The sequence below is a fragment of the Cygnus olor genome, chromosome Z (genome assembly GCF_009769625.2).
Source record: "Cygnus olor isolate bCygOlo1 chromosome Z, bCygOlo1.pri.v2, whole genome shotgun sequence".
Lineage (NCBI taxonomy): Eukaryota > Metazoa > Chordata > Aves > Anseriformes > Anatidae > Cygnus > Cygnus olor.
Window position 1 is genome coordinate 7,096,718 of NC_049198.1, and position 21,319 is coordinate 7,118,036.

At 37.4% G+C, this 21,319-nt stretch overlaps 1 long non-coding RNA gene across 4 annotated transcripts; it reads left to right on the forward strand.

The window, feature by feature from the left end:
* The first annotated feature begins 785 nt into the window (after positions 1 to 785).
* LOC121062178 lies at positions 786 to 20,898 on the forward strand. Of its 4 annotated transcripts, none has more exons than XR_005815455.1 (4): positions 817 to 869; positions 10,718 to 10,867; positions 12,853 to 12,943; positions 20,645 to 20,898. It is a non-coding gene; the product is annotated as an uncharacterized LOC121062178 (long non-coding RNA). The 4 variants fall into 4 exon arrangements; XR_005815452.1 differs by having other exon boundaries at positions 12,848 to 12,943; positions 20,645 to 20,896; XR_005815454.1 differs by having other exon boundaries at positions 847 to 869; positions 10,722 to 10,867; positions 12,848 to 12,943; positions 20,645 to 20,896.
* Positions 20,899 to 21,319: the final 421 nt, after the last annotated feature.

Below are 21,319 nucleotides of genomic sequence, written 5' to 3' on the forward strand. Positions count from 1 at the left end.
TTTTTCTTTTTTTTTTTGGTCACTTATTTTGTTTGCAATCTCGCTTACAGAATTTTATTCCTGGGCTTTCTAGGGGCCTTTTATAAGTAGAAGAAACTGAAAATAATACTGGCAGGTTAAGTACATGAAATAAGAAGCTGGGGGGAAAATAAAATAAAACAATAATAATAAAACCCTCTTCGCTTGAAGGTTTAGAAACTCTCTGCAACTACCTCTGGAAGAATGAGTAACATCAGGGTCATAAGAATACTTCTGACCACCTGCACATCAGGAAAATAGCTGCCTCCTTTTTTCTCACCTCTTCTTACTGTTACTGCCTCAAGGTTGGGCTGCAGCTGGAGAGATGCCTTTGATCCAAGATGGAGCGAGCACTCGTGCAGACTGCAATAGCAACTCCTACACCTCTGAGGAGCTTACACCTGGTGTGGGGACTCCAGCCCATGAAAAAGCCCAAGTGTAAATAATCTTATTCACAAAGACCACTCCTTACAGTCTTGCAGTCCTGTTCTAGTACATAGTCCATGTCTGCATCAAATGCAAGCTGCTGCTTTTAATCATCAAATCTTGAATTCATTTTGACCGTCTTACTTGAAGGACCTTGCCTCTATGTGATACTGGAACACCTGGAGTCCAGTGAGCTCCTGTCACGTGAAAACTTCTTAGGACATTAATTAGGAACAGGACCACCAAGGGATCTCACTGAGATCCTCAACTCCAGCACCTAAAGGGTATTTCATTCCTTTGGTACCTTCACAGCGCATCACAATGCTCATCTGTTCCCTCGGGGTGACAGCAAGAAACATCACAATGGATGCTGTGATAATCAGTACTCATTGCTGTGGGAGGCAGGGACCTGGTTTCCAAAGTTTGTAAGTTCAGAGAAGTTTTTTATACTTAATTAAGGTAGGGTTGGTGTGACTTTTTTTTTTTTTTTTTTTGTACTAGGAAATGCCTTGAGTTTAACGTAAGTAATTACCAGCTTGAAGTAACAGAAATAAACTTATTTCAGCTGCACTGTGAAGGCAAGAAGAAAATTTGACCCATTAACATTGTTGCACTGTGCCCATTAAGTTTTATTTTGATGTTGTCTTTCTCTCTTATCAGTAGTGCTAATTATGAAGCGTTATTTGTGGAGTACCATTAGTGTGCTCAGTGTTGTAATCAAGCAATCAAGCCTGAACTGTGGAAGGATGTTCTCAAGTTGGAAAAATTAGCTGAAAAACAGAGTGGGAATTTGGAGCTACATATTCTCATGTTCAAAAGCTGCAGGCAGAGCTTCCACCAGAGACCAACAAGGAATCATTGCAGGGGGCCTCATTAAGATCTCAAGTCAGCAAAGCACTTAAGCATGTGATGAAGTCAAAAAGATTTAAGAACTCAGTTAAAGTTAAATGACAACTCAGGGTCTAAATCAGAAACAACATACATTATGGTCTATGTTGCTGGAATATTGTCTTTTCTGAAAATAAAGGTGTGAAGAGGTTAGGCTTTCTATAAAGTCAAGTGTGCTAAACATAGCATCCCAAGTCCTACCTTCTAGCAAATCTACTACTAAAGCTAATTGTGATGATTGTGAATTGCTAATTGTGAAGCTACTAGAACTGCATGAAAATAATCTCTTGTTTTCCTTTCCTTTCACTTCTATTCCCCACTCAGATTTGCTCTTGGTTACATCTTCTCTTCCTGTACACAGCTTTCCCACCCCTTAAATGGAGGAGACTGCTGTCAGTGCTTGTTGCAATATAGTCTGAAACAGAGAGATCAACAGATCTAAATGTTATGGAATAAACAATATGCCTGAAATTAAATAAATAAAGATAAATATATATAAAAAAAGCAATTCAGAATAGATTGATTAGGGAGGAAAAAAAGCCCCTTAATTTAAATCTTAGTAAACCAGGTATAATTTATATTTTTTTCCGTAGGAAATTTAATCACTTCTCAATAACAAAACTGATTATTTAGTCACAGACAGTTCTGCCCAGAGTAGTCACTTTTATTAATAAGATCCAGTCTGATCTGATTGGAAAACAAACTTGAGGAACATCTCTTATTAACTTCCATTCATCTCAGCAGCAATTTAAAGTGCCACTGATGCCTCATAAAAACAAAACAGATAAAAAGCAAAAACAACCAAACCAAACCACCACCACAACAACAAAAGTGAAACATTTTAGGAACACTGCCACCAATATATTAACTTTTCCTTTTTGCTTCCCTCCCTGCTTTCATTGTGGCTACTCAAAAGGTAAACACTTGTAGACGACAAGGCTGTCAATATTGCACCTTTTGTTTGAAGTAAAAGGAAACAGAGATATAAGCAGCTGCCTGGAAAGCATGAGGAATTTGCTTTATGAATGGCACAGGTAAATTTTTCAACAAGCTTTAAATGATAGTGATGTATAACCTAGGTTTCTCATTGGAGATACTGACCCATATACTCCTGGAGCATGCTCATTCCTTCCTTCCTTCCAAAAGGAACTGTTTCAAAATCAAGCACTCTACAAAAGCAACGCTCTGTAGCGGTTGGAGTACCAAAAACACAGGCACAGCTGCTTTTACTGCCACCTTACCAAGGATAACATTGTTTTCACTCCTGAGTATGTGCAGCTTGGAAATACACCCTCAGATTCTTGTGCGTAACCTTTATTTTCTCTTTGATCTCCTGACTTCAGGTATGGGGAACTCCTAAGCACAGTGAAGCTGCATTAGCAGGTTGGAATTTGACATACAGAAAGCGAGGGGCAAAGGGGAAAGAAATTTAAAAGAATCATTTAGGTTGGGGAAGACATTCAAGATCATCAAATCCAACCATCAACATTGGTTTACCAAGTTCCATAACTAAGCTATGCCCATTAGTGATAGAATGCAGCTGGCAATGTAAAATAATTTTGGAGGAAATAGGATGGAGAAACCGAGGCATCACAACTCACTCAAGGTTTCAGAAGAGAGGAAGCTGTATCTTCTGAATGATTTTGTATCTGTGCTCTTAACAAACATAACTGAGTGAGCCACGTCCACATCCATTAGTTAAATGGATAACCTCCCTCTCCAATCCAGAGCTCACCCAGAGGAGCAGTACCAGCCTAAGACTCCTCTTCTCACAGAAATGGTCACAGTAGAAGATCCAGCAGTAAACGAGCAAGGAGAGTAGTTCCTGGCTCCTCCCAACCACAAAGGCCAGTGCTTGCAAAACTTTGGGGTACAATGCTGCCTCTCAATCAACTACTTGTAACTGCTTTTATCTTCACTCTGGTACCAATTAGTACCTTGTTAGCCACACACCTGCAGTGCCTTCACCCAGAGGTCACCAGACCTCATGGGCCTAATTCTCCAGTCAGTGCTCGAGACCCAGTCAGAAATCACTCCATTAAATCAACAGCTTTAGAGAAGCCTAAATAAAAGGAGAATGAGGTGATCTGCAATATTAACCCCTTTTCCTCTCAGTTTTTCAGCACATGCACCCTTCATCCATCTATCACTACTGCGAAAGCAATTAGCTAATAGGAACATTTCTTCTAATCAGGGCTGGGCAACAGCAACAGCAAGAACAAATGCAACTCCTGGGCTATTGTAGCGCTCCTGCAATAGTTCCTCTGGAACTACTACATTTTGGGAAGAGTAGTCAGGAAACTTGACTGATGTAGTAACCGAATCAGCAGTATGCTAAAAGTTGTGTATCTAAATAAGTCATGACTGCTTTGTGTTTTGGCCTCATCAAAATTCAGGCCTACTACAGAATGGGGAGAAAAGCTCTGGGAAGTGAAATGAGAGCAGGGAGAGACAAATGTAAATAGAAAATGTGTTTCTGAATAGTGCTGCAGGGACTAGTCTGAATATAAGCTACTGGTAAATGATGGTGTTTCACTCAAAGAAGGATATTGTCCAGTGGTGCTAATATAAAGAAATAAAGTTTCAAAGAATTATCACTGCATAATATTGACTCAAAAGCACAGTCTCCAAGACTTAAGCTAAAAGAAATCTCCTCAAGAGAGGTGTATAAGTAGCTATGAAAAGATAACATTACTACCTGCATTTAGGGACCAATATTATACCAACTTTTCATCACAGTAAATTCAGTATTTGATGCAGAAGTAAAATCTGATACTTTGCTGCTGTAGGGGGCTGGAATATAAAAGAATTTTAAAATTCTGTGCATCTGGCCTAGAAGACAGCTTGAATTTAAGAAGAATAGAGAGCACAAATAATGCATGTTAAGGAGAGCTGAACTAATGAGCAAAAGCCAAGAAACAATGACTTTTTATCATACAGAGGGCTGATGTTATCCTTAGGTATACAGTATTTTCACACATATGAGGAAAAATGGTATTGAAAAATGCAATGGAAAAAAACATTTATTGGATCTACTGGCCTTTAGGGAAAGAGAAAATGCTCAAACTGTCACTAAGCAGCCCATTCTTAAAATGTTTATATTTTAGTATACAGATCCCAAAATTTTATAGCATTTGGAATGTTACTCCATAACTCTCTATTAGAGCCTTCTGAAAGACCTTTCTGAGAAACACTGGCTTTCATGATCTGTCAAGAATGCTGTTGTTAAATGACCAATGTTATAAATTTAGCACGTATAGGTTCAAATCTTGGCCATGCCTGATTCACGCTGTGAATGTTGTACACTACTCAATGCAGACCTTGACAAGGTCCCTGATGTTTCTTATTTCTACAGTTGTTTGGAATCAGGAGTTTCCTTTTTTTTTTTTTTTTTTTTTTTTTTTTTTTTTTTCCAGACGGGGAAAGAAAAAAAAAGAAGAGAGAAACTTGGGTAGAATTATTTAACAGCAGTTTATTTTAGGGTTGGCTGTTTTACTGCAGAGATCTCAAATAGAATCAGCTGAGCTGGTATTAATAGCTATACAGATTGCTGAAGTCTCAATTAATTAGAAAGGAATCAAATGAGTAATGCATTCTGCTTAGCTCTGATGACCAAGTGAGGAAGCAATAGCTGTATGTAGAAGTGCCAATGGTGTAAATACATTGAAACAGAAGGATGTCTGAGGCAGGTCAGAGTGAGTCACAAAGATGCAGTGCTAAAAGGAGAAAGAAAAAATGATAGACCAGTCTGAGAAGTGTTTTTTTTTTTTTTTTTTTTTTTTTTTTCTTGCATAACTTTAGTATTTGCTAGTTTGACTTGCTAGTAATAGCACATTACCTGGATTGCTATAGTAATACAACTGCTTTTACAGCTAAAGTAGGTGACTAGAATCAGCAGATATCCTTGTGTCTGTTCCCTGCTTCACTACTAAATTTGTTTTATGGCCATAAACAAGTCTGTAGAACGGAACTTGTCCAGACAGTGTAGGTTGGTTACAGTCTTAAGGCTGGGAACCTATACAATGTCATGAAATTTTCACCACAGGATCAATATAATGAGAATACTGTGTCCTAAGAGCTCTTTTCCTTCACTGATTTCCTCTCTCTTCCTTATTTGTTTATTTATTTGTTGGTTCAGGTTTACTTCAAAAGAGAAAGATGAGGAGGCAGGAATTACAATGAGACAGACTCTCCCACAAAATTGCTGCTGCCAGTGTTCTTGTCTCTGACACTAGTTTTTTTTTTTCATTTTATTCATTACATCTGAAACTCGGCCCCACTACAGTTAACTAGCCTGCGGCAGCGAGATGAGGAAATAGCATTTTCAGTAAGCTAGAGAAAATTCATCCAAAAATATAAGCTGATGTTATTAAGTTGGTTGTTGATGTAGTAGAAGTACTGAGGCTTGCTTGTTTAGATAGTTTGCTGTGGTCAAATTAAACATGCCTGAAATTTGAGTGGAACTGTAACTTACATAAAAGATGACAATTATACCCCATGGTTACTTTTGTGCTAAGGAGAACTGTGACATTTCAGTCTGAGTAGCTTCTTAGGCAATGTAAGGATGTGAAAAATTCTATTCCTCTTTTGCTTGAAGTTACGGCTGTGTGAAGTTGAGGCTTTCTCTCAGAAGCTTCCTGTGATGTGGTAATACAAGGAAAAGTCATTGCTACTGTGACCAGCTCACCCATCTGTTATGTTGTTGCTTGTTGAATGAGCACAGATTTTAAACACTGTAGTTAATACCTCCCCAGGGGGTACACTAATGACAAAGTTCCCCTGAACCACGTGTACAGACAAACTGCATGTCCCTGAATGGAGGGTAGGGGAGAAAAAAAAAAAAAAAAAAAAAAAAAAAAAAAAAAAAAAAAAGCTCATATTTTATCTAATTTTATTTGGTGAAAAAAAAAAAAAAAAAGGTAAAGTAATTTTCACAAAAATTGTATCACAACTTTCATCCAGGCACAGGCAACCACTGATTCAATGCCTCTTCAGTTCAGAAGTTCTCACATTTTTTCATCTTTTCTTTTGGGTGTTAGAGAACTTCTTTAATTAGTTCCATGGCCACTATTCCAAGCCAATATATATATGTATATATTGGCCAATTCCAATCCAATTCCATATATATATATATATTAAATAAAATAAAGTAATAATAAAAAAAAAATCTTGTCACCTCTCTTTTAGATGAGCTATATTATGATGAATAATGTACAAACTTGTCCCTTGTAATTTTTAAATTATTATTATATACAGGTATATATATATGTTTATAATATACATGTATAATAATTATTTTATATATATGTTTAGTACAGAAAAATTAAATATTGGAAATATCCCATCATATAACAAAACCATTTTTTATCAGAAAATATAACTCAAGTGTCAACTCGGTAGTCATATGTGGTTTACTATATAGACACCTTTTCAACTGACAATGAGAGATGACATTACTATAATGGAAATGCCCAATGTATATTTATGGAACATTAATTCGGTCTATAATATCGCAGCTTTCAAAATCTACTGATGTAGATTCCATTTCATACGTTTTCCTTTTCTTCCTGATAATTCACATGGAGTTTTTGTGTCAGGGCTTTAAAAGGAGATTAGTTAAATGTCCCATTTGTACTATTTTCTTTGTCTTCACACTTTGTCTTAGCTAGTCGAGGTGGACGTTTCAGCCTTTTCAGAACAGACTCAATGAAAATGCAACGTGTTTAATGTAATAGGCTTTTTCTGTGTAGCAGGAGGAACAGGGCACAGATAATACCGTATTAACGGACAAAAGAAGATTCCCATAAGTGGAGGATGCTCACAGACTTTCCCACTCCCCTAGGGAGAGATTTGAATAATGCAAGGTTAAGGGGCTTGGCATGTTACCTCAGGACAGCTGTTCTAGCCCTGCAGAACAACATGGAAGAAACACAATGGCAGATCAGGGGGAAGTGTTACCATACAAATAACGCTCGCCTCGCTGGCATAGCGGTGTGTGCAAGGTGCAATGCTGGGACAGATGGATAGTGAGAAGTCAGGAGGGAAAAGCAAACAGAAGAAAATCATAAATTGGAATTGGAGAAAACCTAGACAACGAGTGAAGTTATGGGACATTTACCATACCAAACAACCTCCTCTTGAGTTCTGCTGGGGACTGTTTGTCCTCTAGACTAATATTGTGATTAAGTGAGACTGCTCAGGGGTAGGGGGAAGAGGCAGGAAGAGACTGGTCACTCGTGGAAGTAATGCAGCCTCTCAAGAGGGACAAAGTTGTGCCATGCTTCAGAATTACAGACAGGAATTTGAGGGCACTGCAATACCCAGAAGCTAAGCCTGCTATGGAGCGAGGGAGGATGATGTGAGAAAAGGAATGACCACATTAGCCAGCTGGGCTGTCATTACTGACACATATATTGTGGTAGTCACTATAATCTGTCAGCCTCACCAATAAGATTTAGGCAATTCTAATAATGCGGGAGTGCTTGTTTATAACATCTGGACAAACAACTTTATTCAGGTAAATGACAAGTCCCTAAGTACTTTTTGCTGGGGAGCAGGGGTTCTATGGCTCAATGAACAGAGAGATTTGTCTTGCCTTTTGGATCCTATTTTCTTTTCCATCTTTAATCCTTTCCTTCTAATCACTTATCGCTATCTACCATCTCTCTTTTTGACTGGTTTTACGTAAGTCTTCCTGAGTCATTACATGCCACCTCTGCAGTTGTACATCATTCAGTATCTTCCTGTAAATTTCTCCTTCTATACTCCTCACTTTCCTAGATTGTTTTGAATTTTCACAACTTCTTCGCCATCCTATCTTTGAAGTGCTATGTGATCTCAAAAGGAAAAAAAGAAGAAGAAAAAAAAAAGTAATCTTTTCTCAGTCGTGTGACATCTTCATGAATGTATATCAACATGACATGTTTTTGTCATTGATCCATCATGTTACAATCCGGCTTCTGTCTAATTTGCTGTCTATTCCACAATGTCTGATATGCAGATATAGTTACATGTTAAGGAAGCCATAATACTTGGGGATGAACACATTTGCTGTTATGTTTTGAATGAATCTGTTATCAGTACTACTTATTCATGATGAAAGATGAAAAACAAAGACTAAAAAAGGTACGATTGTCAGTCAGCATAAGCTGGCAAAACTAGTTTGGCTTAAAGCAGTTGAAATTTGGCCCCAATAGCATAGTAATGGCATGGGAGCTTCAAGGCTTCTGCAGGGATCTTGTACCAGAAAGTAAGGTCAGTCTTCTAAAGATGATGACACTCCTTTTGTGTCAGATGAACCTGATGTCCCTTATCTATGTCCACAGAGATTGACTGACTTATTCCACCTTAAAAAAAAAAAAAAAAAAGAAAAGAAAAGAAAAGAAAAAGAAAAATGGGAGAGTATGCTCCACATCGAAAAATCTCATGGCATAGGAACATTCAGAAGCCATCAGCTTATGTGATGTGAAAAGTAATTAAATGCAACAACAGCATGACATCAGCAGTGGATAATTTTCAGACTTTAAATGTCATTCTCTCCTTTTAAACTCACAGTTGTTTGAGGTTTTTGTCTCCATTTCGCAAGATAGAGTACAAAACATTGTGACATGCTTAATATTTCTTCCGCCAAGCCGTCCATTCTGATTTCATTCTCACCCTTTACGGAGTTGTTGATTTCAGCCTGCATTTGGCTGCCAAAAATGCGATTGCACACGCAGCACCAAGAACAAAGTGAAAATGAATAATGCATTGGGAAGGAAGTTACATTTGAGTCAAAAAACTTAAGACTTCAGCACCTCCAAATTACAATATAACTTAGGAGGGAATACATTTAAAGAGATAGCAATAGACTGAGGCGAGACAGGGTCAGCCATGTCAAGGCTTAATATAATTTACAGTAGCTTTCAATTATTTATTTTTAAGAAGCCCCTGAGTGTACTGTATCTTTTCGGGGGTAATGTCAAAATATGGATATTGGGAAAGAGACATGAATAATAGTGACAGGTTTTTATGCATGATAATGGTATATGGGGACGTTTAAAATATGGATCGTTCACCAGAGCAAAAAAGCACGACATTTGCTCTGAGAACACACAGCTATATGCTTAGTGGCTCTTCTGCACTGTGAAAGTTTGCTGAACTTGAATTTTTTTTCTTTCTTACTTGTTTTTGATTTAAAACTTTTCTGTCTGAAGCAATGGCCAGGGAGTTTAGACTCAATTCCCACAAAGGAAAACCAGCTAGGGCTGTTTGCACTGACCCAGATAGAATAAAAGGGTTTTAGAACTTTCAGTTCATGCAACCACCAATGTTTTGCTTTTTGCTTATTCATTTGATAACATTATCTTAAAGGAAAGTGTGTGGTTTTTGAAGCCCTGTAATGAGGTTTGGAAGATCTGTTTTCAGTTCCTTGACAGGCTTCTTTCACAGGAATGGGCAAATGACTCAGCACTGACTTCCCAAAGTGCTTTTTAATCCTCAGAATCCCTGTTTAGCTTTTGCTTTGATACTATGAAGATTGAAATCATTGGTGCTTTGGTTTCTACCTGCAGGTATATGCATAATAAGAAACTCCTATGCCTATGTACCTAGAATTACAGCCTGTGCCTAGATTCCAGAAGGATTCTGAAGCCAGGAGAGCTATTCAGGTGCCTCCAACTCTCATTCCACTCAGAAATAGACCTCCTATTTCTCTCTCTGCATCATATCTGCAAGCCTCAGGCAGATCTCAGGTAGCCGTTCAGTCAAATGTATTCAGTCATCTGAAATCTGGCTAACTGTCTTCCCTCCACCTCCCCTGTATGAGCCATTTGGCTCAGCTTTTTCAGATGGTGCTTGTTGGATCAGTCTTACATAGAAGATTCCTGGGAGAACTGAACCACATTTTTCACAGACATGTTGAAATGGCTCTGAAAGCTAGTCATGAGAGTAACAATAAGCTTTATTTCCTTAGCACCATTATTTTTTCTATTTCCCACTTATGTGGCTGTCTCACAGTTTGGGGGCAACCTGTTTGGACTTGACCAGTGCCCACCTTGTCTTCCTAGTCTGACCTCAGCTGCCCTTGTTTTGAATGGGAGGTTGGAACCTCCTCAGGTCCCAGCCTGAATTATCCTATGATTCGATGGCCTGACCTATTATATATATATATATATATATAAAAGTCCAGGAACCTCTGAATTCTCCATCCCACAGCTTTTTGACAGTTCAAGGCCCACTGGGACTGATCAGACTTAGATAATCAATATATTTTATAATAACATGTAATACTTAATAAAGTATTTTATACAGCATGAACTTGTACTTAATACTTCCTCATTTGAAGTTCCCTGATTTCTACACCACTGTCTTCCTCTTTTTCCTTTTTCTGCTTTTTCTTACCAAGGCAGAAATGCACTGAAGAATACGTGATCACACAGTGGAGATTCTCTCCCTCCTGAGGTATGAGCGTGCCAGTCTCATAAATCTCACTTTGAGTATTTAGAGAAAGATCTTTCAGCTCCAAAGGAAGTGCTGCAACTGCTGAACGTTTAAGGTAGAGTGAATACACTAGCTCTTCCTTTCCACGTTGATTTTTACAGGGAAAAAAAAAAAAAAAAGGCAAAAAAAAAAAAAAGCATCACCTTCTGTAGCTCTGAATTCCAGAGAGGATTGATAGTTTGCAATCTAGTGTAAAGAGAGGGAGGCTTTTCAGTTGAGGGTTAGTATTTGCATTAAAATGAATCTTTTAGAATGCTCTGATGGTTTTCAGTAAACCACTCAGATTTTAGCTCCTGAAGATCCTGTTCTTACATATGTATCTGTCCCCATACACTGTATAAAGACCCTGCTTGCCTTGAAGCTTTGGCATCTGGTGGTACCCGTATGAGTTCAGTAGGTGTCCCCACTCTCATTATCGCCAGTACTACCGGTGGATTTCATTTGATTATCTTACTCCTGAGCTAGTGGATTAGTTTTTGGATCTCTTAAGAAAACAAGGAGAGAAATAGTTATTGCTAGGGCACAATGCACCTTATTCTCAAGTAGGTATCTAAAATATTTCAGCTTGAAGAGATTGTTTTTCCTAATTCTTTTTTCCCATAAAGACAACCTCAAAACTAGCTGGGGAATAAACACAGCATATATAAACACCTAAAATTAGCTGAGACAGATCATTCTTTATATCTTTGTGGATTTAAGCTTTTCAGTTTCTCAGAGGTAAATTGTATTTGTTCTAAAGAGAAGTATAAAGAGACATTGTGGGATTTTATTATTATTATTATTATTTTTTTTTCCATCTCATCATTTAAGCCATTAGGAAGGCTCTGATTATATTTTATACTTTTAGCATCTTTTTTAGCTTGGCTTGGTTTGGTTTTGTTTGTCTGTTTATTTATCTGTTGCCCGTTTTGGAGACAAAGGGGCTAATGTTGAGGTTATGCTGTCCTGTTAGCTGTCATGCTGGTAGCAACAAGGGATGGCTGGAATGATGGAGATGCTTGGTGTTTCACTCCCACGGGTGAATTCCTCTTATACATAATGATAGCTTCATTTCTTTTTTTTTTTTTTTATTTTTTATTTTTCCCAGCAAACTAACATAACAGGTTTGTATTAACATCAGCATGTAGTTCTGAGCAGATCAAGTGGTATTGTCAGTGCATATGAGCAAGAGCTGAAATGACCACTCTTCTCTTAGTTATTAGTAACAACTATCTAAAGACCTTGTGAATTGAAGAGGAAATTATTTACTAATCATTTAATCTTCTGAAATTCCTTATTGATTTTCTAGTATGATCTTGTCTGATAAAACAACAACAACAACGAAAGAAAAAAGAGAGAGAGAGAGAGAGAGAAAATAGGAATTATCTGATATCTGGTTCATCCACAGTTCTTATTTCTTGGGAAAGAAAAAAATGCCACAAACATAAACCAAATCTTAGATCTAAATAGCTGCTTAACATGTTCATACTACATCGACTTGTTCTTTTTATCTTTCTACATTTTTCAAATGAAGATCACTGTGTGTGGTCATTGCACATGAAACACAGTCTATGGTGGTGGAGAGGGATGGGTTCTTCTATTTTGAGTTTCCACAAGCAGTGAACTCTGTGACCATCATCCAAGAAAAGCAGGGACAAACAAGCTGTCTGTACCCTCAGGAAAGCTCTTTGCATACTTGGGAAGAAATTGCGATGCTACTGTTCTGACCGTCCCCATAAGCATATGGAAAACTCGGAAGGGAGAAGTGTGGGCAATTAACAGGCACCTCACCTAGTCCCAGCATTCCTTGTTTCTTCTTTTCCCCCACTTAAGACAACAAACAACAAAACTAACTCAAACCAGAAGCAAACAGTTCCTCACCTTCTAGGGCGGCCTTGCAGGGATAAATACTGAGTTCAAAGTTGAGAATTGCAAGAGACTGATAAAGGGATGAAGGGTAAACAGAACCCCCAACCCCGTTCTACTTTCAATGCCTTACTCTGTTCTCTTTGTGAGAACGAAGTTATCTGATGCAAAGCTGTTTCTCTTCTTCCAGCACAGATGAACTATAGCCACTCTCATTCATCACTCAGCCCAAGAGTGCTGCATGTGTATAAAGATTGGCCTAGAAAGCTGGAGCTGAACAACGACGGTAAGATTTGCCCAGTCTAGTTTCTTTTAAGGCAGGACATTGAAATGCGACTGCTCAGTAATGCTGGCTTTGCTAAAGTTTGCAGCAGCAGTCCGTCATGAACAGCAACTACACAGCAGCCAGAAAAAGCATGGCTTTGTCCTTTACCAGTATTTGACCCTATCAGGCATGACTCCAAATGTGGTCCGTTGAGTCAAATACCTCATAATGAGCTTTCCTGATGATCTTCATTCTGCATTTGGAGGTGCCAGTCTGTGCCTTTCAAACTTCAACATTTTCCTAAGGAATCCTGCAAAACTCTTAAGGCTTAATGGTCTCTCACACTCTTTTCTCAGGTGACTCTACCCTTCAGGCAGATTTATGCACACCTGTCAAAAACTGCTAGATTTCTATCTCTCTTTCTTTCTCCCTCTCTTTTCTTCCCACCCTTTACGTTTCACAACTGGTTGTCACTCTTTAACAGCTTATTTTCCATAAATACACAGTGAGCACCATTTCTTCAACACTGGAGCATAGTCTGCTTTCATATGCAAATCCTCTCAGTCAACAATGTAGCAGGAATATGTTTAAACAAGAATAGAGATAGCTAATCAATGTACTTTCCTAAAATTACTTATTCTTGAGTTGCTGATTCTGCCTTGGCTTGGTCCTTGATCAGGTATAGCTCATGAATGTCTGGGGAAGTTTAGTTTGTGAAACAACTGAGGGAAATGTGAGATATTATTATATCACAGATATCATAGGAGTGGACTCTTAAGGGTATAAGTACACTGCAGCCTTCTTACTGACATCCTCCTATTATCATCACATATTTCCTCCAAATAAGGTTCATGTTACAGCTTGATCTGTAAATCTGGGTGGTCCCACAGCATTATACAGTTATTCCAGCAGTAAAAAAAATGATAAGTATTTCAGATCTGCTTTTCCATCCTCCCATTTAAATCAGTTACATTAAAATATTTAAATTTGACTATATTACTTTTTGCCCTACCCGTATTTGTTTAGAGGGGATTCTGGTGTCTCTAGGTTAGCCAATTTATTCTCAGATCTGCAGATATGTGTTTATAAACATGAACATTTATTTCACATCACTTATTACGTGTTGAGGTTTAAGTGCCACATTTCCAGCTGTATAGTATACAACAGCTTTTAAACAGTCCTATTGTGGCAAAAGGCTTTCTCATTATTTTGACTTCCCGATGCCCACTGAAAATGCATTTATTGAATGTTTAGTATCCTCAGCTTGTCCTGTGCATCCTAAATTCCTTCTGAATGCGTTCCTATAACACACTTCATTTCATCTAGCTTCAGCCTTTTAAAAATTAGTTGTCCAGTCTACATTAGCCATTCATGATCCTTCTATAGTCAATGGAGAAAGAAATGGACAACTTCAGAGAGCAATTCATTTTATCCTAAGATAATTTCCTGGACTCCATGATCAGCTTCTGTGTGGATAAAGCTGGTTAAAATAAATACTTCCCTAGAATTCTGAGTCTGATATATGTGGTCATGTGTTATATATATGTGTGTATATATATATATATTTATCTGAGAGCAAAGTACATATATTGGAAGGTTACTGAAGCTTTTGGATAGGTTGTTCATTCAAATAAATTTTGAATGGTTATGGTGCCACTGTACTCTTTTTCAGTAAATCATTGTTCCTCTAGAATGAAACACATGCTTTTTACAATTCTAGGTATTATCAGCATCAAATAGGGATTGCTCCAGCCATATCAAGGGACGATCTTTTTATTATGGAATATTTTTTGGCAGGGTACTTTTGGTGTTTTAGACTGTCATATGCTGTTGGCAGAGCTACAATTGCCTTTTCAGAATCCTCTTTCATGTCTTGAATGATATTGACCAGTATATGACTTTCTCAAATACAATCCATCTTCCTCTGGAATAAGCTGGTGTTCAAATAATGATGCCAAGTACTTAAGGATGAGGTATGTATATTATTTATAAAGCTGGCATACTGAAGAGATAGTCCTGGAGTATTTCAGCTTTGAATTATTCTCCTCTGACTTTCAGAGTGCCACAATTGTTATTTGTTGCAATAGCTGAGATTTCTCTAAACAATTCTAAAATGAATTAAATAGTTGAAGTAAATAAGTCTCTACTGTTGGTTCAAAATATTCTACTTGCTTGGTGAAGATGTTAGGCCTATCAGCTTTTCTTTTCCTGAGAGAATGAATGTTCCCATCATCTTGCTGAACTCATGATTTCTGTTAGTTGTAACTTACCTCTTTTAAGCAATGTACACAACTTGTATTCTTATCACAGGTCTGACCTCAGAACAAGCTATCACACATAAGCTAACTTTAATCTACATAGTTTTGGCTACCACAGCAATTTTATCTGTAGTGGCATGCAGTTTGGCATAATCCAGTAAAGGCTGAGAATGTATTGTTATCTGCACTGGAGTTGCACTAGTTCAGGTAAATCTGCTATATAAACCCAGCTGCAGTTAAAATATACACTTATGCTTTCCTATAACAATGTTCTTCTCATTATGCTGTGTCCACTTCTCATCTTGCTGATTTTGTCTCAGACACATACACACTTTTATTCATCCAGTTACTTACACGCTTCTCATAGACCTTTAGAAATTTAAGGTAAAGTTTACAAAATCCAAAGCTATTAGAAATGAAAATCTATTGGAGATTATGCAAAAACACTCCATTATTTGTTGAGCACAGAGAGCAGAAAATCATGTTTCCAACATGTGTGTCAAGTATATGTCCAAGAAATAAATTCCATCTCTTTCCTTATAAATGTTGGACAGTAAGAACAGAAATGAAATACCTGTTGCCTTTTTTTTTTTTTTTTTTTTTTTTTTTTTTAACTTACCAACATTACAAGATTCACCTCAGGAAGATATTTTACATCCTTCTTTAAATATTCAGACTGAGGGGGCTAAGATTATCCAACAGTGTTAATGTCAAATTTACTTTGCGTGAAGTGTATTAGAAAGGAAAATTCACCTTAACAAGGATCAACATTACACGCTAAAGGACTTGCACTAAACTACATTGATTAACTTCAAAGATAGTGAGAAAATATGTGCACTTTCCAGGCTGTCATTTTCAAGGTACTGTGAGATTCTGTATATATTCCCCAAAAGCTTCTGTATAAGAAGCATCATGATTGCTTGCCAGTATAAGCCCTGGTCAGACCTTTAGCTTCTGTTTGGCATAGGCTTCCTGGGGACAAAGGGGTATGTCCAGGATTAGAATCGTGATCCTGAAATTCTCTTTACTCATTGGAAAACAAGACTAGGGAATAAAGTTCTTGCATTCAAAGGCTCAAAAGCATGCTGGAGTGACAAGGGGATTTTGCATGAACAGTCAAAACAAAAGCATTTCCATATTAAGTAAGCCATTTTCCCATCTTCCATTGATCACAGCAGCACCCTTGTGTGTCCTTAAGGATTCAGACACAGTTCCCTGTAACTGTGAACAGTTACAGCTGAAGCAGTCCTCTTGCTGTCAGTGGGGATGCTGAACAAGTAGCGGTTCCCTGGAATGAATAAGCAGTGCACAGCTGGTTCTACATCTCCTCAGTAAGCAATAAAATAGAAGTCAAAACCTGTGGATGTGAAGACCCTGCGCTCTGCTCACTCCAGCAATAAACAAGGAAATTTTACAGTGACACGCTGAATGGGTTTTTCATCACTGCGCTTGTGCTGAGAGACTGAGTTGGACTCAGTTCAGGTAGCAGACCCATTTTAGTGAAACAATGCTTTGGGGCTTATATCAGAGGGCAAAATAAAACATAATGCTTCCCTATCTCCAGCTTCAGAAGCAACTCTTGCTGTGTTTTTCAACCTCCTTTTGAGGTTTCTATTGGCAGAATATCAGTCACTTTATTTTTACAGCACCACTCTTCATAGCTCTAAAAGTGCTTCATAGAAGCCAGTAACATTCCAATTTTGAACACCAGCTGACAAATTATGTATTCAGAAAACATGTCTCAGTTCTTTGTTTCAAAACCTAGTTGATCTCATTTAATTTAAAGTAGTTTTTTTTTCCTTTTTTTTTTTTTTTTTTTTTTTTAATATCTCCTTGTAGGTTACATGGTTAATTTACAAGCAGTGTTCATACAGCAGCAAATAATATTACTACATGTGCAAATACGCTGCTTTGCTCTCTTGCTGTCCCTCATACAAACATATGATAAATATAAATATATTTGTAGTACATGCAGGAGTTGAATACATTAAATTAGAGACACAGGTTCTTACCGATTTTCTCTTGCACTTTTATTTCCGTATCAATCTGCTGTGCAGTGTCCTTCATTAAATAAATTGTGCAATTCATGATTTAAGGTTCTATTCAATGTAAGCTGGTTTTTAACTCAAAAATAATAATATATATATATAGTAATAATAATCTTGATGCCATTTTTTCCAGAGATGATGTGCACTTTCCTTGAGAAAACTCCTGCAGAAGTCAGTGATTTCTTGTTTGAACTAGGGCATTAATATCATCTTGGTATGGTTTTCTAGCCGATGGTCTTGAGTACGTCACAGTGGTGCAGACATATCCCACACAGTTAAGAGAGAAAGCACACACCATCCAAGTGTGGTTCAGAGAAACTAAGTGCCAGTGACTGCATAGATAACTTGCATATCTCCATGAACTTAACTTCAACAGATAAGACAGGAGGACACTTACAGGTGTAACATGGGAGACACAGAAAGGCAGGTATGAATCCAAGCTGAAGAGAGTACCCCTCTCCACTTGAGACTAACAATCTTCTTAAAGCAGGCTGGTTGAAAGAGGATGACGCTTCCTTTCCAGTTTATCCTTGTGGTCACAATATTTCCTTGAGAAATGGGAGAAAACATCCTCGAAAGCTTCCATCAGACCAAACTAGAGATTCTGCATCCCAAGTAAGCTTCATTATCCCTTTCCTGAACAGAAACAGTTCCCTAGCCTATGTGTTGCAGCTGGTCTATTTAATCTTACCAGGAAGGCATATATGTCATGTTGGACCAAAATACAAGTAAGCAAGAGTGAGTTAATCTCACAGAGATATCTTCCTGGATTTTAGAGTCTCTTTTTATTTCTGTTTACATGTTATATCAAGGGATACTATCCCTTAGCACTGAACAATTAAATCCAGATTCTGCCCGATTATTCTGCCTCTGGGTTGCGCATTTTATGTTGTTTTACTGCACAGTGACCCAGATTTAGCAATAGTGATGGAATATATACTGGCCCCTGGCTATTCCTTAATATGGTTAGTAAAGCACAATTTTGGAAGTGAAAGCTGTGGCTTCCTTCACCTACATCTGAAGATAGATCTGAAACCAGTTTTAGCATATCCTAGGATAGCATACAGACTATGGACCAGTGGTATAAAACCACAGCTTTGAACAAACACCAAAGATTATTCCTTGACAGGGCAGCTGTATGTGACAGGCCACTGAGACTGGGAAGTCAAAAACAGCACAATGGGTTGGTAGCTATATCTGATATCACTAGCTAGACAGTCATGCCTTGACCACTGGACCAACAACAATTCCTCATTCATTTGATATTGATGGTTATAATAACCTATCTGTAGTTTATTCTTCAGTGTGCTGTGTAGACACTTTTTTTTTTTTCTGTCAATATATTACCAACTTTTTTTCAAAAGGAATTTTCTCTTCCGTTTAACAAACTAACTTAAAAGGAGAAAAGTAAAAGATTCATTGAAGGCAGAAACCAAGTAACTGTAGCATACAAAGAGTAGTTTGTTACAGCAGATATATCTCTATTTGCACTTCTGCTATTATTAACATGTGCACTTAGAAACATGAAAAAAACCTTAAAGACATATTTTTGCAGAGCCCTAAAGCTGATTAAATCAAATGCAGATGTAGAATTGGTGCAAAACAGATGATGAAAAGCCATGTCAATATCCTAAAGGAATCCATTTCCTATCAGAAGGAAACTTAATTTCTACTATACAGAATTTGATTATGTATTGTTATACCAAATGTGATTAATGTTTTGTGGTGATTAATCAACTGCAAAATATATAATTATGCCATCTGTATTTTTCCAGCTTCTTGTCACTTAAGAATTCCACTGGGGAGTGGGAGGTGGGATAATGAGTACTGGTGGCACTTAGAGTGCTTAAAACCATACTCCAAAAGCCTAGGGAATCTAGTAACAAAAAGAACTGGCATTTATTCTAATAGCAAAACCTCTAAGCGTATTAAGTAAGAACCCAGAAGACCCATTGGCTTGGTAGCTCCTTATGTGGAAGACCCAGTTATGGGGTTCAAATGGCCAGGGACCATGAGAGCTTGCTCCAATTCAAAGGTAACCCATTAAGCCCCCAGGAGAGCACTCAGAAATTGGCTTTTGGACCACCTCCTGCTGGCTGATTTATGAAACAGCCCTGACACCGATGCAAGGATCATTGGCTGTTTTGTGGTTGCAGGCGAAGTGAGGCATATTTCCAGTAGTAGTTGAGGGCAAAAAATAATACCAACTGCTTAACATGTTAAAACAACCTTTTTTTTTTTTTTTTTTCTTTTTTTTTTTTCTTTTTTTCTTTTTCTTCTGTGATCAAAACACTGGGGTAGATTCAGACCCAAACTAAGGCCCACAAAGTCACCTATCAAACTGGAGAGCTGCTTTTCAAAAACATCATGCAGAATTAAGATAAAAAGCAAAAGAGGTAAAAGTAAAGGTTCCATAGACAAGTTGGTCCTAACCACAGCATAGGTTAGTGATATGTATCAGACTTTTATCCACTCTCAAATTAACACACATCATTTGGGAGATTCATCTTTAGTGTATTTGGTGCTTGCAGAGGGAAAAAAGCGTGAAGACTGAATCCAGAGTCTTAAAGATTCCCAAGTCCATAGGAAAATCGTTCTGGTTACATTTTGTAGCCTACTTTATTTCTAACAATTTATTATCTTGTGGGGTTTGATTGGTTGTGTATTTGTGTGTGTGTGTTTCGCTTTGTTTTATTGATATAAATACTATGTAAAACACAGTTTAATTATTCTTCCATTTCTCTGCCTTAGTTAGCATTGTTGTAAATTAACATGTTGGAATACCCCAAGTTCTTTACTGTGAAAGTGATTTTGATGACTGTGGAAATCAATTTTCAGCTTGTTATGCAGTGCCAGAGTTTCCACGTGGCTTTGGGCAAACACATTAAGTACGAACTTCAGAATCACCTGCTTGCCAGAGGCATGGTCATTTCCATTGCTAATTTTTGTGATTTCCTGCCAGTCCTTTTCTCCAAGTCTTGATTAAATATTCAGAAAAATCATTACTTATACATAAACCTAATCATTTAAAGGTGCTTCAAATAGAGCAGACTACAAACACTTTGTTAAAGGAAGGAGACATTCAAAAAGTATTGTATCTTTGAATCTCAATTAGGCTACACCATTAACAAAATATATTGTAATTAAGTTTACATCCACTGGATGGTACTTGTTCCCAGATAACATAAATCATTCAAATGTTTTTTTTCTTTCATTCTATCATGATTATTTTCACAGTATGAGTTCATCTTTTCAGATAAAATATAGTCAAATATTATTGAATTTTGAAATAATAATTTAAAAAGTTAATGTACCTAATTAAATAATCATCAGTTCAAACTTACAATTAGAAATGAAAACAAATATCAAAACTATGTGTTGTAAAGGCATTCTTTTATTTATTTATTTATTTTCAGATGGGTATATGTCCCAAGACTGTTAATTCCAAGAGTGCTATGATGGGGGAAGCATCTACTTCTCTTAATTCTGTTATACTAAGGACCTACATGATTTCAGGCCATCTCCATATGCCTCAAGCTTGATCCTTGTACTCTTCCATTATTCATTTTTTTTCTATCTTCAGAGTGCCGAATTAAAATATTTTCTTCAATAAATTAAAATAATTTCTTCAATCTTGTACTTCAACATACCTAGTCTAGCTCCAGTAATGGAATATACACTACCTCTCAAACTCTCACTCCAGCATAAAAATGATGTCTTAAAGCTGATGCTTCCTTCTCTCCCTTTCATTTCTTCTAGGTTTAGCTTTCTCCCCATCAGCAAGCTCCCAGCTGTCTGCACAGGAAGCTACTGTTCTAATTGAATCTGCTTTACAAATCGCACAATTGCCAGTAAGGTGTCCCAGTGCTATATGTATTCCAAGTTTGAAAACACGTTTTCCACAAAAAATGTGCTGTAGTCAACTTTTCAGTCCTTTTGTATTGTTTCCATCATGAATCATATATCCCATCTTCCTCTTCAGCCTGCTAGTACATTTGTGAGTTATAGAAATCACAGATTTTTGGGGTTCCTCCTGACTTTGAATCCTAATTGCTTTTGTTTCTGGGAACACATCCTGGGCTTGACTATGA